Source organism: Mercenaria mercenaria, chromosome 17 (assembly GCF_021730395.1).
Source record: "Mercenaria mercenaria strain notata chromosome 17, MADL_Memer_1, whole genome shotgun sequence".
Lineage (NCBI taxonomy): Eukaryota > Metazoa > Mollusca > Bivalvia > Venerida > Veneridae > Mercenaria > Mercenaria mercenaria.
Window position 1 is genome coordinate 37,982,307 of NC_069377.1, and position 16,482 is coordinate 37,998,788.

Below are 16,482 nucleotides of genomic sequence, written 5' to 3' on the forward strand. Positions count from 1 at the left end.
GTAGTTCAAAACCCAAAACGCCAAAAACTGTTCAATACCCTTGCCTCTAAAGTTAAGACTGGCGTTCCCATGGGAACAGCAGTAGAATATCGCAATCATGTTTTGCATAGAATCTTATGTAATGACCCCTACCCCCACTTGTCCAGTTATATAGACTATGCCAAAACCAGCCAAGCCTTTCCTTTTTAAAAGGAAACTTTATTTTTAGATTGCATAGGAGTGTTTTTAGTAGTTAACACAGTCAAGGACGACAAAAAAGTATGACCTTTCAAATCATTTACCGTCATTTTACGGGTCTGGTCGACAGCTGTTCCCATATTGAAATTTTCAAATTTGTTTAAAGATTGGTTAAAAACTGAATGATTCCCATGTCTGTAATATTAAAAATGAGCCGTGCCATGAGAAAACCAACATACTGGCTTTGCGACCAGCATGGATCCAGACCAGCCTGCGCATCCGCGCAGACTGGTCAGGTTCAGTGCTGTTCGCTAACAGTTTCTCTAATTCCAATAGGCTTAGAAAGCGGACAGCATAGATCCTGACCAGGCTGCGCGGATGCGCAGGCTGGTCTGGATCCATGCTGGTCGCAAAGCAACTATGTTTGTTTTCTCATGGCACGGCTTAAATGCTTTTTACTGCATCAACTATTTTCTTCAGTATTGGAACACTTGTAAAATATTGCATGCATTTTGTATATAAAAAACAATAATTCTTGATTGGAGAACTATTTGAATTTAATCCATTTAGAGTATTTCTGCTTTAAGACCATTTTTGTTTTGGCGAAAGTGAACCTTCTTCTTTTTTTGTTGCGTCATGTAAGAATTTTAGAGTTTTTGGACCAAACCTCGCTTATAAGTCATAAGAATGATTTCTTTCTGACGGGTAAATCATAATAATGTTATTATTTTTTTGTTATGCGGAATTTCAAAACAAAGGTACTGCCTTATTATTAAGGACGTCCTATGCCCATCTTTCATTTAAATATGTTATATTTAGATTTTGATTTAGATGTAGAAAACCATTGAAATACTTAACCTGGCCAAAATATAAACTGAACGTAAACACTGTTAAATGCTATATCTGTCGGCAATAATAGCCTTTTCTTGGAAACGTCTTTTAACGCCGTTACATAGTTACACCGTGTTCACTTAGACATTCAATTAGCACGAAGTATTTTCAGCATATCGCTGTACTTGTCATACACTAACGTGTTCTTTTCATGTTGTGAATTAAGTGAAAGTAAAGAAACCTTCTTTGAAAGTAATAGTAACTATGTCATTTATTTGCTCGATGCCTCGCTTCTAGGCTTAAAGCGGACCCAATCATATGCAAACACGAAATATCTTAAAAAAAGGTGGTCAGTGAATTGTAGTAAGACAAGAAGTTTATGAGGTTTTCATATATTTTTCTATCATCTATCTAACATTTTGCAAAGTTAAATGGTTCTCTTTTAATTTTTTCACAAAGGTTTCGTGGTGTGCAATTTTGTTTCGTACTACGAATAATTACAGCAGTGGTCAGGAAGGCACTTCCCTACCTAGAAGACTTTAATCGATCGGCTAATCACACCCTTATTGATGTGATACGCAGACCGTTTTCAGCTATTTCTGTAAATTGATATAATCATGTTGGTATTTGAACACGTTTTTATTATATCTATTTAACTTACTTATACTTTTTTAGATATATCAATATTCTTCCTAAATATACTGAGAGAAACGTAGCTTTAAAATTGGGGTTAAACACTTTGTCTGACATTTCACTCAGCGTTGCACAATCAGCAGAGTGAAAATAAGTCACTCTTCCAATCAGGCAGAGTGTTACATAAATCTTTCATTTTGATAAATTATCTTTAATTAGTAGTAGTCTGATCTCCAAACTTTAGTCGCGAAGCATGGGTCGGTCCAGAGCGTGAATTAATTCTTAGTACGGCATTCCCGAAGAAGACTATTTAGTACCGTTCACACTCATATTATGATTCTCTTATATTTTTTACAGGACGAAATGTTTTTTTAAAAAAACCCCGAGAAATACACAGACAATAAAAAAAATACCCAGAAGATGAATGTCATCAGACCAGTAATGTCTAGAGACTGAATCTTCCGATGTAGAACTGCCAGAATCTGTAATAGTTATGCTCGTCATAGTCAAGTTGATATAACCCGTCATCCATCCATACGACTCGTTTTCTTCCGGACAACCAATAAGTGCAGCTGGCAGGGCATAATTTCCTCTTGGAAATTTACTTAGTTTTAGTTCTAAAAACATCAAAATAACGTGTGAGATTTTAAAATATGACATTTGTTACAACAGAGTTGCAAACACAATAGTTTGAACCGATGAAAGAGGATATTTAGGCTAACAAAGTGCGTTTTCACAATAAAATAGATAAAGAATTAGGTATACATCTACAAGAATGTTAAAATACCCTAAACAGTGCTCTAAAATGTGGATTTCTGGACAAATCTAAAAACATGTTCCATTTATCTTTGCTTAGGCAAAGCTTTAATTCTGGCTCCCAAATCACTGAAAGAAATTCTGACCCTATGTCCGCTTAAAAAAATATTTTCATTACGCAGATATTTTTGTTTATTAAAAATTGTAAATTATTGCATGCCGTTTGATTAAAAAATACTTTTGATGAAAGAGAACTTGGAATTTAATCTCATTAGAGACTTTCAGTTTAGGCCATTTAGGCTTTCCTACAGAAATGTTACAGCACTTTCTAAAGCTATTTTACTGAAAAATGGTATCAAACTCACAGAAAAAAAAAGAAAGATGTAAAAACCTATTTTTATAACTTTAAAATCCTCTTAATGAAATAAAATTTTGTTTAAAATACTTCTTTAGAATAAATCAATTTTGTTAGGTAAAACGGCACAAAACAATTTTGAAACTTCAGTTGATGACATAAATTTCTTTCTCTCAACTCTTAAGAATGCATAGTACTGCATTCAAAATTCAAATCTTCCAGGAGTGGACCTCCAATTTGGTGGTGGGTCCCGACTCCCATACTTTCTCTCCTAACCCTGACCCCCAACTTTGAAAACATTCTTATACAAATGCGTATACATTAGCTTTTTCATGGTTTCATTCTTTGCACTCCCTAAATGCCGGCGAAAATATATTATTATACATGTAGCCTAAAACTCAAACCTCTGATCACTTTAATTGTTCTACCTGTCTCGTTTGCAAAACATAATTAAACAATATTTTAACAAGACTTGTGCGGGAAACAGTTTTGGATTGTTATTCGATTTTTCTGACTGAAGAAGTTGTACGGGAAAATGTAATAAAATAATTCTAGATAAGAAAGGTATCACACTTAGTGGGAAGCAATCTACGACCCCTGCAGGTTAATTAAAAACAAAAGCAGTGGGAAGAGGAAGTGGTTCAAAACCACTCGTCAACAGAACTTTCGCTAATAGTACATTTGTCTTGAATGTATAGATGAACATAAGATTGATTGTTACAATTTTGATATCGTAGAAAGATGTTGATACATTATACGATTTCAATACATAAACGTGATATATTGCAGGATGTGCGACAAGTAGATGAGCCGAAATCAAAACGAGCAAGGTCAAATCAGAAGCAGGTATAATCATACAATTTATTTAGATTTATTTCTTTTTACTTATGGCCAACTTGTCCAGCGTTAATAATGAGTAAAGAAAAAGATAAATTGATTTAGCACAATACGCTATTCACTAACAGTAATAGTCTGTTGTATATTTTACAATACACATAACAGAAATATTACACGTTTTACAGAATAAAGAGTTAAAGAGTTGACAACGGGTAATGGCGTCGTTTGAAATCCAGTTGTTGCGAGGAAGAATGGTATCCTGCTACAAACGAAAGCATTTTACAAACAAGTAGGTTTGTTTATTCCTATATACGTGTTTTTTTCTGGAATAGATTCTACCTTGAATATGATATCCTGAAAAACTGGAATTTTGAAAGATATATGCGAAGATTCGTAGAAAGCATAAAACGAAACAATGGGAAATAATTCCCAACTCGTAGTTGGGCCATTTTATGATACATTTTATGAAATGTGCAAACCAGTAGCAGAGTCCTTTGATCTGAACTCTATGAACCGAAAGGAATTGCAACATCAACGATTTAGATTTTACGGCAGTAACATAGCGTTAAAGACTGAAGATGTTTTACCATATAATACCTATATGGGGATCTTTTGAAAATAAAAAGAAAACACGATCAAGTAATATAATATCAGACAAACAAAATAGCTATCTTTAAAATTCCTTATTTTTCTTAACCTTTCTAGATTAAAGGAATGCCTTTTTTCTTATATGGGACTTGATTTTGTTTAATTTCAGGTAAAACGTACAAAGTAAGGTTTGAAGATGGAGTCCAACGTATTGTAAAATACTTCAGTGTAAAGAAAGCTTCGACGGACTGATTCACTTTCAAGTTTTTTTTACTTGTTCTTAAGTTTTGACTACCATAACACATTTTACAGATAATCAAGGAACTGTTAATGTTAATCGTTTGATTATACATGCTTGATAGGTCAGTTACACCGGAATTGAACGATAAACACTTGGTAAACTAAATCATTATACAATGGTCGATTACCTTCTTTGTTTATATTACAAAAAAAACAAAACGAGCAGTGTTAGAATAATGTTTTTTCTGTTTGTTTTACATCCAATGAGTTTTCGTTTGCTTTTTACTGACTGATGATATTTTGATAATAAATAACATGCACACTTTGTTGTGTGTATAACAAATAGATATTAGTCTTGTACAAATATGTCACAATGTTGATCTGATATACTGTAAAGATCAAAGTCAAGGGAAGTCAGGAAAATCTCGAAGTAATGTACTAGTTTGCTGGAAACCTTGTTCGGGCCAAAACTATATTTAAGCTTGGTACATGTACTTAACAACAATACACAAAGGATTAGTCATCCGGCGTCCGTCGTCTGTCTGTCTGTCTGTCAACATTTAGCTTGTGTATGCGATAGAGGCTGTATTTTCCAATTAATCTTCATAACATTTCGTCAGAATAATTGCCTTGATAAAATCTAGGCTAATTTTAAATATGGGTTATCTGGGGTCAAAAACTAGGTCACTAGGTCAAATCAAAGAAAAGCATTGTGTGTGCAGTAGAAGCTGTATTTTTCAGTTGATCTTCATAAAAATTGGTCAGAATGATTGCCTTGATAAAATCTAGGTCGACTTCGAATATGGGTCATCTTGGATCATAAAGTAGGTCACAAGGTCAAATCAAATAACCTTTTGTGTGCGATATAAGCTGTGTTTTTCAATTTATCTTCATGGAATTTGGTCAGAATGATTGCCTTGATGAAATCTAGGTCAAATTTGAATCTGAGTCACTTGTTTAAACGCAAGATACCACATGTTTGGTCCAATCTTAATAAAAATTCGCCAGGGTATTTGTTTTCATGAAATCATTAGGTCAAACATGTTTACACTGTTATGGTGTGTTTCTCAGGTGAGCAACCTAGGTCCATCTTGGCCCTCTTGGTCATTTTAATTTTTTATGTGTTGTAATAAACAACATATAGTGCAATATAGCCATGTACAGTTAAGTCAAATTTAAAAGAAATTGTTAAGCAATCATGGACTTTATCGAAGTCACATTTTTTTACTAATCTAAGATTTTGTATTACACAAAGGTGAAATCCTTTTGTCATAAATTTAAACTTTACTTTTATTGCTTAAAACATTTTACCGTTTGCTTTGTGTTAATCCATATGCTGGTAACGAAACATGTGTAGTATTTGTTTCTTAGCCGAATTTGGCTAGTGAATCATTCTTTTTTCACTTTTATTGCTTATGCAAAGTCCGACAGTGAAGCAGAGTATTGCTATTTCATGAGAATTCTATATTAACGGCTTTTAGTTGATAAGTGGAAACACAAACAATCGTCTATATTCAGAACTAGAATATTACTAATTCTTTTCTAATTACAATTTCAGAATTTAGATTGTTTAATCAGAGCTTTGTATTTTATTTCTCATTTTTTGTGCAGGTCCAGATAATGAAACATACATACGTTTTTTATCTGAATTTAGATAGCGAATACTAGTTCTTTGCATATAATTTGTTATCCGAATTCAGCTAGGGCTTACTATAGAAAACGAAATTACTTTACTTTTGCAATCTTGCTAAAAATAATTGCAAATGAATGCATTAGATATATGTTATCCGAATTCAGCTAGAGCTTAGTATAAAAAAAAGAAATAAATAGACTTGTATTTGATTATCAATTATTACTGGCTATCCGAATTCGAATAGTGAATAAGACCCTTATTATTACTGTCTCGCCTAAATCAAAATTCAGATAGCGCCGGTAGAGTTTCCCTTCATTCTTATCCAAATTCAGATAGGTTTGAAGCTCACTGATGTACAGAGAGTGAACCGGAAAAAATCATCGTCTATTCATTTTATTTCCCTTATCCGAATTCTGATAGCGAGTAAGACGATTGCCATCACTTGCTCACCTTGTAGTCCTTATCAGAATTCGGATAGCCTATAACTTTTAATTTGTGTTGTTTATAAGTCAAATTATCTTATAGCGAAACCCTTCTTTGTAGTTGTATATCAAATATCAAAATAAATATAAAAATACCAAATTTACTGGGTTTTTTTCTTAATATTTACAAAAATCAAGTACTTTGACAGTTTGGAAACTGTCAAATACAAATGGAACGTGTTATTAATTATTGCGTTTGATAGTGACCCTCGGAAATATGTGGGGCAGTACGATAACTAGGTGAATTCCCCATATTTATCATACTGACCCTACATATTTCCACGGAGGGTCACATATAAACCCTATGATTGATTTGTTTTATCAACCACTTAATATATAGAAAGTACTACTATACCTGTATCACAAAGGTGTCCAGTGAATTCGTTCGCACAAATGCATTTACACTTAGTTTCATCTAGGGTTCCATTATTCCCGCAGTCAACATCGTGACAGTCTGGAATTGTTTATTTAATTATTTAAGTACGAGTTGTTTTCTAATCTATTTTTCATGTTTGTCATTATTAAGATACATTTACAGACGAGTAAACGGGTAAACAAAGAGCAGTTACGTGTCTTTAGATATGAATTGAATGTTTGTTATTCTTTTACTGTCAACCTTCGCAGTGACATATATCTACTGAGATCCATATTACATTTTAAAGTAGTTTTGCACGTTTGGATCATTTTATTCTACAATGTAGAATTTGATTAAAATACACTTGAAAAAAAAATAGATCTTACAGAAATTTTCACAATGGGAGTCTATGGGAAATCACAACTTTGATAACATATTCGCGGACAGTTTTTTTCTACAGTGTAGATTTTAATGAAACTTCTTAAAGTCGTAAATAAACACAAGTTTTTGAGATATTTGCCCATAAAAAAATATCCGCGTCTTTCAAACTAATTTTAAGACATTTTTGAATTATTTAACTTACATGTATCAGATGTTTTAATATCAAGGACAATAGCATTGCCGTTGTAATAAATCAACTCACCGTTAATTCATAAAATGATTTTCATATCCGTACGCCGAATCCAGACTTTATTCTACGTTTTACTAATAAATGACTTTTACGCCATTACTTCCGGTTTATCAAACGTGCAGAACTACCTTAATGACTATCGGCATTTTCCGGTCAATTACATATTCTCTGTATGGAGATTTTGGCGTTCTCCGATTGTAATAAAAAAATGTTTTGCCTAAATCGCCTATGTAGACTCGCTCCAATCTGTGTAAAACTTTTGAACAATTTTATCTGAATAAAGAACCTACAAGTATTAATAGATAACACATAATAGATCTGAACAAATACATAAAGTCTATATAAATACAATATTAAAAATTTTCAATAAACACTTATAATTCTTATGGAATGTTAACGTAACTTAGAGTAAAGAAATTTGTTATCCTCTTACCGCTTATTCCCTTGTTCAAATAAATATGACCCCAAGCTGCTTGGCTCGTCAGGTACAATATAAACAACACATCGACAGATAACAGCATCATCTCTGAACTGGATCCAAATGCTTAAATATCCACAAACAGCACTGGTAAAAATAGTTATAAGCACAAAACCTGACAATACATTAACAGCGTAAACAATGCCAAATTACAGATGCGTTTTAATAGCTGTGCACCTCTGTCATTTGTCGGCACTTACCTTCATATCGTATCAAAGAAAGAAAAAAAAAAACAAATTGAAATAACTATTGAAAAAAAGTTTTAAGAAAATAAAATAATTAATGAGCAGAAAATTATAAATTTAATACTTCTTGTTTTCCTCATTCCGTAACTAGTTTTCCTCATTCCATAACTACCAATAATGAGAAAACAAAAGACCTACCGCAGCAAAAGCATTCTGACAATGGTTCTTCGAAATACATTCTCTTAAATACATTAACATATTCAAAAGTAATTTGATAAGGTAACATCAAAATTTAACACAACCATAAAATCCAATACAAATTGTATTACTTTGTAGAAAGCAGACACCTAAAACGTGGGCATTAATTAACGCTGTATGACTTAAATGATGGAAGGTAATTTGCCGTATGATTAAAGTATCCAATGTCAAATTTCAGATGAATTTTATTTGAATCAGTCTTTTATCTTAATCACTCGGAAGTTTATTAATTGTTTATTATAGTCTATAGATTATTTACATGTTTTTAATAACACCCTATAAACATCCTGTCAGCTGTATAAAAACGTATTTAAAATCAAGACCGCGGTCAAGATTTCGTTTTAGAAATATGTCTGCCGAGGTTTATATCTACAAATAACAACACATTTCTATACGGCGTCAACATGGCCGCAAAACAGGGAAAAAAAAAGAACTAAGTTAACTTCTTAGTGTATCGGCCAGTCAGTAAAATACGGTAAGTAATTATTATAACAAGAGTTGTACCTATTTTTCAAAAAACATAGGTTTGAATTTCAAACGCTTTTAAATGCATGTAAATAACCATATTTATCTCATAAATAGATATATCTATTTCAACAACAAAAAGCACTGTTATGAGCATTTAGTACTTTCATACAGGAAACAAAAATTGATTAAGGAAATATAACTTTTCATCAAAGAGTATATTCGATATTTCCCGATTAGGTGTATCTTATTTTACATTCAACATTAGTCCTGTAACCTTCAAATATATTATGTAACAGTATGCCATGCCAATGCAGGCACTCTATCATCTAGCTATAACAGCAACGTCTATAGCTAGGCGTTATGTGTGCACCCTTATTCTTTACCAGACTATATAACATGAACTGCAACAATATTGTAACAATGAAATGCTCGGAGTTCTTCGGATTATCGGTGTATTGTCTTTGTTACCTTGCGGCAGTTTTTGTTTTGTTTGTTGTTTTTTTTGCGTAAAGAAATTTACCAACTTCTGCTTTTATAGCGTTGGGTATTGTATAATCACCCCGTGGATATGGCGCCTGCTTTTTAATTTTGTCTTTTGGCAGTTCCTGATAATGCAGGCTCCATAACCTCAGATCCCCTTTCTAAATTCCAGTTTGTTTAGTTCTGCCCATTGTTTTCTCGTTTAGGGCAAACCCATTATTTTAACTGGGGACCATATGCCGCTTTTCATGGAATTACACACTAGTATATGTAGCATTGAAGGTTTCATGTGCACCGCCGTATGAACACATCTGCGGATGTCTCTAAATTGTTTTTGTACCTTTAACATGTGTAAATGTTGAGATCTGTTCAACCCGGGAATAGAGGGCGTGGACGGTAGCATGCATTTTCACTACCGTCAGTGAACAGGCTCAATCAAACCGAGCCTGCAACATTTTCGTATTTGTTGCGTTGAGCGACCTGTGGAGTTTCCACTTTTTTTCTCTTTTACCAACATTTCTTATCGGTCAAATGAAATATTCTTTTAAACACATGATAGCTTTTCCATTTTTATTTTCTTTACCTATAACAGACCAATTCAATTCGACCAACGTCTTCTAATTAAAACGACGCCACCGTTGTAGGTTTATTGCACTAGTGTAATACAACATTTTGTAATGGCTTTATTTCACTCTCACGACGACATGTGAAAACATAATTTTGTTGTCATATATAGATGCTGTTACATTGAAAAACATTATACATGTATATGATTTTTTTCTCATATCAGGAGTTTTATTACAGTAACTCATCACTTACGTGGATCCATCTTATTTATATAGTCTCATTTTGCAGTGCGTAGTAGGTTTTTTTTTAAATTTTAATAATAGTGATAGCACCATGAACCAGGGGGTTTAAACCGTCTGGGCGTACCATGTTAGGCTTTAAGCACTGGTATCAGGCAAAAAGGGTTAAGATAGTCTCAGTGGAATAGTGTCACAACAGTGTATTCTCTTTCTTTCTGGTTTGCTGTTTTTTTATTATTTTTTCTTTCACGTTTATTTTTCTCTCTTAATGTCTTATCACAAAGTGTAACAGTCTCGCAGAGTTCACATATTTATATTATGTGCTCTTATGTTTTTTTCAGTCTATTTCTATTATTACTTGGGTTACAATTCATGCAGACATAATAACAATACATATATTAGTCTTTTTTAAAAATCTAATTCAACGCTTTCCCATACGTTTTCACAAAAGAGTTTTAGGGTTTTGGTGCGCGGATTACAAATAACCTTTGTCTAGACTTTTAACTGTTTCATTGTACTACGTACTGTTTATGCCGCTAAGGAACTTGTTCATAATACGTTATTTTAATTTATGTCTATCACTTCACTCTCTATGTTACATACTCAGGATGAACTTTTACATTATTATGTAAGTGAACGATATGTTATCATCTTTAACTAAAGTCGTTATTATTATTATCAATATTTATATATAATTTATTATAATTATTGTTGTTGTTGTTGTTTCACTGTTAAAGTAGCGTGTTTGTTTAGTTTCAAATATAGAGACGATATTGCATAAGTGTCTTTTCATATTGATTTCTCAATTTTATTGAACGAGTTTCATAAATTTATTGTGGGAAACACAAATATAGTTATATGCTTTTTATCACATGTTAGTTTTTCCTGCTTAAATATAAGAAAGTCTTCTTTCTTAACTATTATAGACCAAATCAGTTCGACTTAAAACGATTACAACGTAAAGGCTTTATTAAATGTGTAATACAAAAATATGCAATGGCTGTAATTCACTCCCAAGAAATCAAATATGTACAAAATGTATTACGTGACACACTTACCTTTCTGCATTAAAGTTGTGTTCAGCTATTAAACTGACGTTGCATCATTTGTTTAAAAAAAACATGGCTAGTATCATTTAAGAAAAGAAATGTATTTTTTCGGTGTTCTTGTGAAATGAACGATAGAATAGGATCGGCAAATCCATGAATAGCGCAAGCGATTCATGTTTAATTTGCCGATCCTATTCTGTCGTTCATTTCGCATGAACACCGAAAACAAATACATTTCATTTCTTATACTAATTTTATATTATATTTCCTTTCCATTTGTAAAAAAGATTATATATATTTTCTTTGAAAAACGTACATGTTTTTATGTAACACGAAATCGTATCAGATATTAACATCGTATTTTATTTACAAATAATCAAAACCTTCGAGTGGTTTGTCGCCTTTTTAGGGTTCAAAGTTCAATAACGCAGAAATTAAACAAGACAACAGGACGTAAGCCCGAGTGTTTAAATATCTATGAAAGGTTGAAACTTATCAGGCTAATAGTGTGGGATGAAATGGACACACAAGATTTTGGAACGTACGGACAGCAGCAACGCTATGTGTCCCCACATAGGTGGCGGTATAAAAGCAGTTGCAAATCGCACAAAGTCTGTAGAGCATACTGTCACTTTTACAACAATTTCTCTATCTCTGTCAGAATGTTAAGTTCAGTTTTAATTTATTTTGTTATATCTATTGTAGAAAAAGTTCTTGAATTGTCTTGTATGTATCTACATTCGATCAAATAAACTTCCGACTAGTATTCACTGTTCAGTCTGGTGTAGTCGAGCCAGTTTACTTCTATCTTTTTTGGGGGATAGACTATTGAACATTAGACTAATGCCCATAAGGAAGCAAATCGACTCAAAGAAACCAGCTTAGCACTGTCTGGCAAGGGATAATGATGGGAAGATGCTGGTTAATGTGAAACTTTCTTGTTAAAACGTGTCTAGCATCAATTCTTTGCAAGGAACTGAATCTGCATAAATTATCGCCGTGCCGCTTCCAATGGAAACGTTCCGTTTAATCACATGACCTGACTGCTGACAAGTATCGTGTGCTTAGTGAAATAAATGCCATATGATTAGAAACTTTCTATATTTTTATAAACCGCGTTTATAGATATAAACTTAAATATTCCTTCTGCTTTTGCTATTGTTATTGCTGTTACTGTCACTATTGTTTTCATTATTGTCCCTCTGCTTAATATAATGATTATAACTGAAGATAAATGCAGAAACTTCAAGGTTATAAATGTACGGATTAAAATGCGTTACTTTCCTGGAAGGGATAGGAGACATTGCGAGGATATTATAGTTCATCAAAAATTACATAGAATTTCTACATAAAGTAACAATAATTCAATAATAATGCCGTTTGTAATGAGCCATAAGAATACCAACATAGTGCCTTTGCGACCAGCATGGATCCAGACCAGCCTGCGCATACGCGCAGTCTGGTCAGGATCCATGTTGTTCGCTTTCAAAGCCTATTGCAATTAGAGAAACCGTTAGCGAACAGCATGAATCCTGACCAGACTGCGCGGATGCGCAGGCTGGTCTGGATCCATGCTGGTCGCAAAGCCACTATATTGGTTTCATCCTGGTGAGGCTCATTTAGTGCATTTACTACAGAAATTCTTGTTTGAAAGAAAACACCTTATTTAACGCAATTTTATGAACGACAGTGTCTTCCAAATGGAATCTGGTGCAAATTATCACAGAACATGTTTCCTGAATTATCACAAGGAAGGATGTATAAGGTCAACATCTCATACAAAGCTGCTCTTATATATTTATTTTTAACCACATTCAATAAATCACTCTAGATATTGCCAGGTCTGCGTACATGTTGGTTCATTCCAAATTGCTGAAGAACATTAGTGATTGATTTTTTTGCAGCAGTTTTAGATGAATATTCAGCTTCGTTTTCACAATTTGTTGAAATAGCAGACTTATAATCACACCTATCTGACCATTTTTCTTGAATATTTCATGGAATAGCAACTCGATATACGTTCATCAACAAATATTGTATTATATATGCATCACTTGTCATAAATGTACTTCCTGATAACATGCAACACCGTCATTTTGGCCCACGCTACAATTATGCAGTTTGACAATAATACGACAAGATGGATAAGGTGGACGGATAGCTCAGTGGTTTGCACACTGGCCTTCCTGAGGTCGGAGGTTCGATCCCAGGCAGCTACTCGGGAACTTTCAGAAACGCTTTTCAGTGATTCCCACCCAACTAGAGGTGTACTGGTCAGGAACCCAGGCAATCCTTGCGTGTATCAGTGCTATACACTAGGCACGTTAAAGAACCAGGCTGTCTATTCGCAACAAGCTAGGCTAAGTTAGGCGGACAAGCCTGTATCTGATATCTGATATCTCTGCCGTGGGGGCTTTGTCTCACTCTGTCCCTCTGGTCAGATCGCTCTGTGTCTGTACTAGTAGAGGATGAATTATGCGCTCTGTGTGGCTGCATTTGAACTATGTAAAGCGCCTTTGAACGTGAAATTGATCATGAAAAGGGCACTATATACATCTGGTATAATAATAATAATAACTTACACAGTCATTGTTTTACCACACAGTTATCAGACACATGCTCTCCGATTGCATTTACCATAATTTGACATTTGCACTACCACGTGATTATATTGTCTGTGGTACTGAATTAAGCATGCGCAATGAGACAGTTTAAGTAATGAAACTGTCTGGCATTTCGATCTTAAATATCGGTAAGAAAATTTAACTGTTATATTGGATGACATTTTCAATTTCTAGAAGACATAAGGTTTGTCAATAATTGGTTATCTGCTCACGCAAAAATTGCAGCATCGTTACTTGAAATAATCGAAACAGTAACAATTCTACCCTTTTAATGATTTCTGCAACGAAAAAAAAAATGCTTAGTGCGAAAACTTAAAGTAACGGCGTTGATACAGAGACAATTATCATGAAAGAACATTATCAGGATACGAGTTATATGACCTAGGAAAGTGCCTACACCTTTAGTGTCTTGGACAATGAAATGGGTCCAATCGCTAAGGTGACTATTTCCTAGACTAGCTGACAATCGAAACAGGTTGTCCTTTGTTAAAACGTATAGCTTGTGAGACCTTATATCTCATATATAAATTTTCCTCTGGCTAACTTGCCTAAATGATTCGTGTACCAATGATTCGTAATGGAATTTCAGTCATGAGCTAGATAATTTCAGATCAGGCAAATCACTAAATGTTTCAAACTAACAATCTTCAATTAATAATAATTAGCTTGAACTCATATAGGCTGGAGACTTTATACTTGACAGGTCCTTTGCTGAAGTTTCCGTCAGACAACTCTTTGAATCAACAACACGCGAGTCCTCTCGCATAGATGCTCGGCCTCTGTCCTCTCAATTGAAGTTGCAACGCTATATGATTGCCCTGATGCTCCTTGCCTATGCTATCATATGTAGCATTCAACTACCATATAGGTATATCCCCGATGCCTTGGTTGTACTTCACCAATAACGCTGAACCTCGTCTATAAGCTGGAACTCTCCTACTATCTTAGTAGATTACCAAACTTTGGGTCTCTGTCTCAGCTTTCCGATGCTCAGCCTACCCTTAAAACTACAATGCGCTGGCCCTATAGCTCGAAACATTGTTGAAATTCTGCAAATCGATGAACTTAAAACATCTTCTTTTTAATATTTTTTCCGCCCTGACAGAGTAGTTGCAATAACTTCCTTATCAAGGTACTGGGATAAATTATTAGTTGAATCCTCGATGTGTCTTCTTCTTTATCTGGATACCGAATGATCTCTCTGTCATCCATCTACCTATTTATACTTTAGCAGACGTGAGCTTTGGTTGCTGCTATTTATAGAACTTGTTTCTGATTGGTCCAAATTAACACATAGTGTTTTACAACGAGTACTTGCTCTAGCAATTATCTGGTTCCCTTTAACTATTGTATATGACATAATGTGAGATGCTGGGATCCAGCTATCGACATAATGACCCAAATTTTATTATTAACAACAATTCAACAATAATTATAGCAATGATAGCATGAAAAGGGAGTCAAGCACTATCTGTGCTTATTTGTTACATTATCAATATATTAAGATATACAAATTATCCTGACAAGCATCAACATCCCAGCGTACAGATATCTCAACATCGAAGAGTACAATTTTTTAATATCCCAGAGTATAGAGATTTTAACATCCTAGTGTTCAATATCATAGAATACAGATATTTAAACATCTTAGAGTGCCGAGATCTCAACATCCTAGAGTACAGAGATATCAACATCCTAAAGTACAGATTTTCAACATCCCAGAGTATAGATATTTCAACATCTTATAGTACACAGCTCGTAACATCATATAGTACAGAGATTTCAATATCCTAAAGTATAGAAATATCAACATCCTAGCGTAAAGCGATCTCAACCTCTTAGAGTATAGAGGTTTCAACATCATGGCGTTCAGAGATCTCAACATCATAGTGTAAAGAGGTCTCTATTTATAACCGCCTAGTGGTAGAGCGTCCGCTTCGAGTGCGGGAGGTCGTGGGTTCGATGCCCGGCCGCGTCATACCAAAGACGTGAAAATGGTACCAGTAGCTCCCTTGCTTGGCGCTCAGCATTAAAAGGGAAACTGACCTCTTCTCTCATACCCTCGTGGCGATGGATACCATAAGGAATGAGGCGTCGAGAGTGATTAATATAAATTGTAGAACTTCCTTCACAATCGACCTAAAATAAATTATGTATAAACTAAAGAGGTCTCAACATTCTTGAGTATAACGGTATCAACATTATAGTGTACAGAGATCTGAACATCTTAGAGTATAGAGATTTCAACATTCTATAGTATAGAGATCTCAACATCTAGAATACTAGAATAGAGGGAACTCAGTATCAGAGTATAAATATCTCAACATTCTATAGTATAGCGATCTCAACATGTTAGTGTGTAGAGATCTAAACATTCTAGAGTATAGAGATATACGACGACATATGATGTTTATTTGTTATATTTGCGTATTTATTGAATGCGCATTTCTGTATAGGTATTCAATAAAAAGCGCCATCTAAATTTATTATGAGTAGTTTAGATGTTAAGGAATTGGTGTGGAAGTATAATCCAGAATCATGTCCAGCTGTTATATCTAATAGTGACAATATTATGAGTGTTATGTGACGCTGCTGAGTTTATGAAATGGAAACATG

At 34.0% G+C, this 16,482-nt stretch overlaps 1 protein-coding gene across 1 annotated transcript in view; it reads right to left on the reverse strand.

The window, feature by feature from the left end:
- LOC123534117 (uncharacterized) overlaps window positions 1–16,482 on the reverse strand; it is a 310,888-nt gene that overhangs the window by 42,645 nt on the left and 251,761 nt on the right. The window lies entirely within an intron of this gene.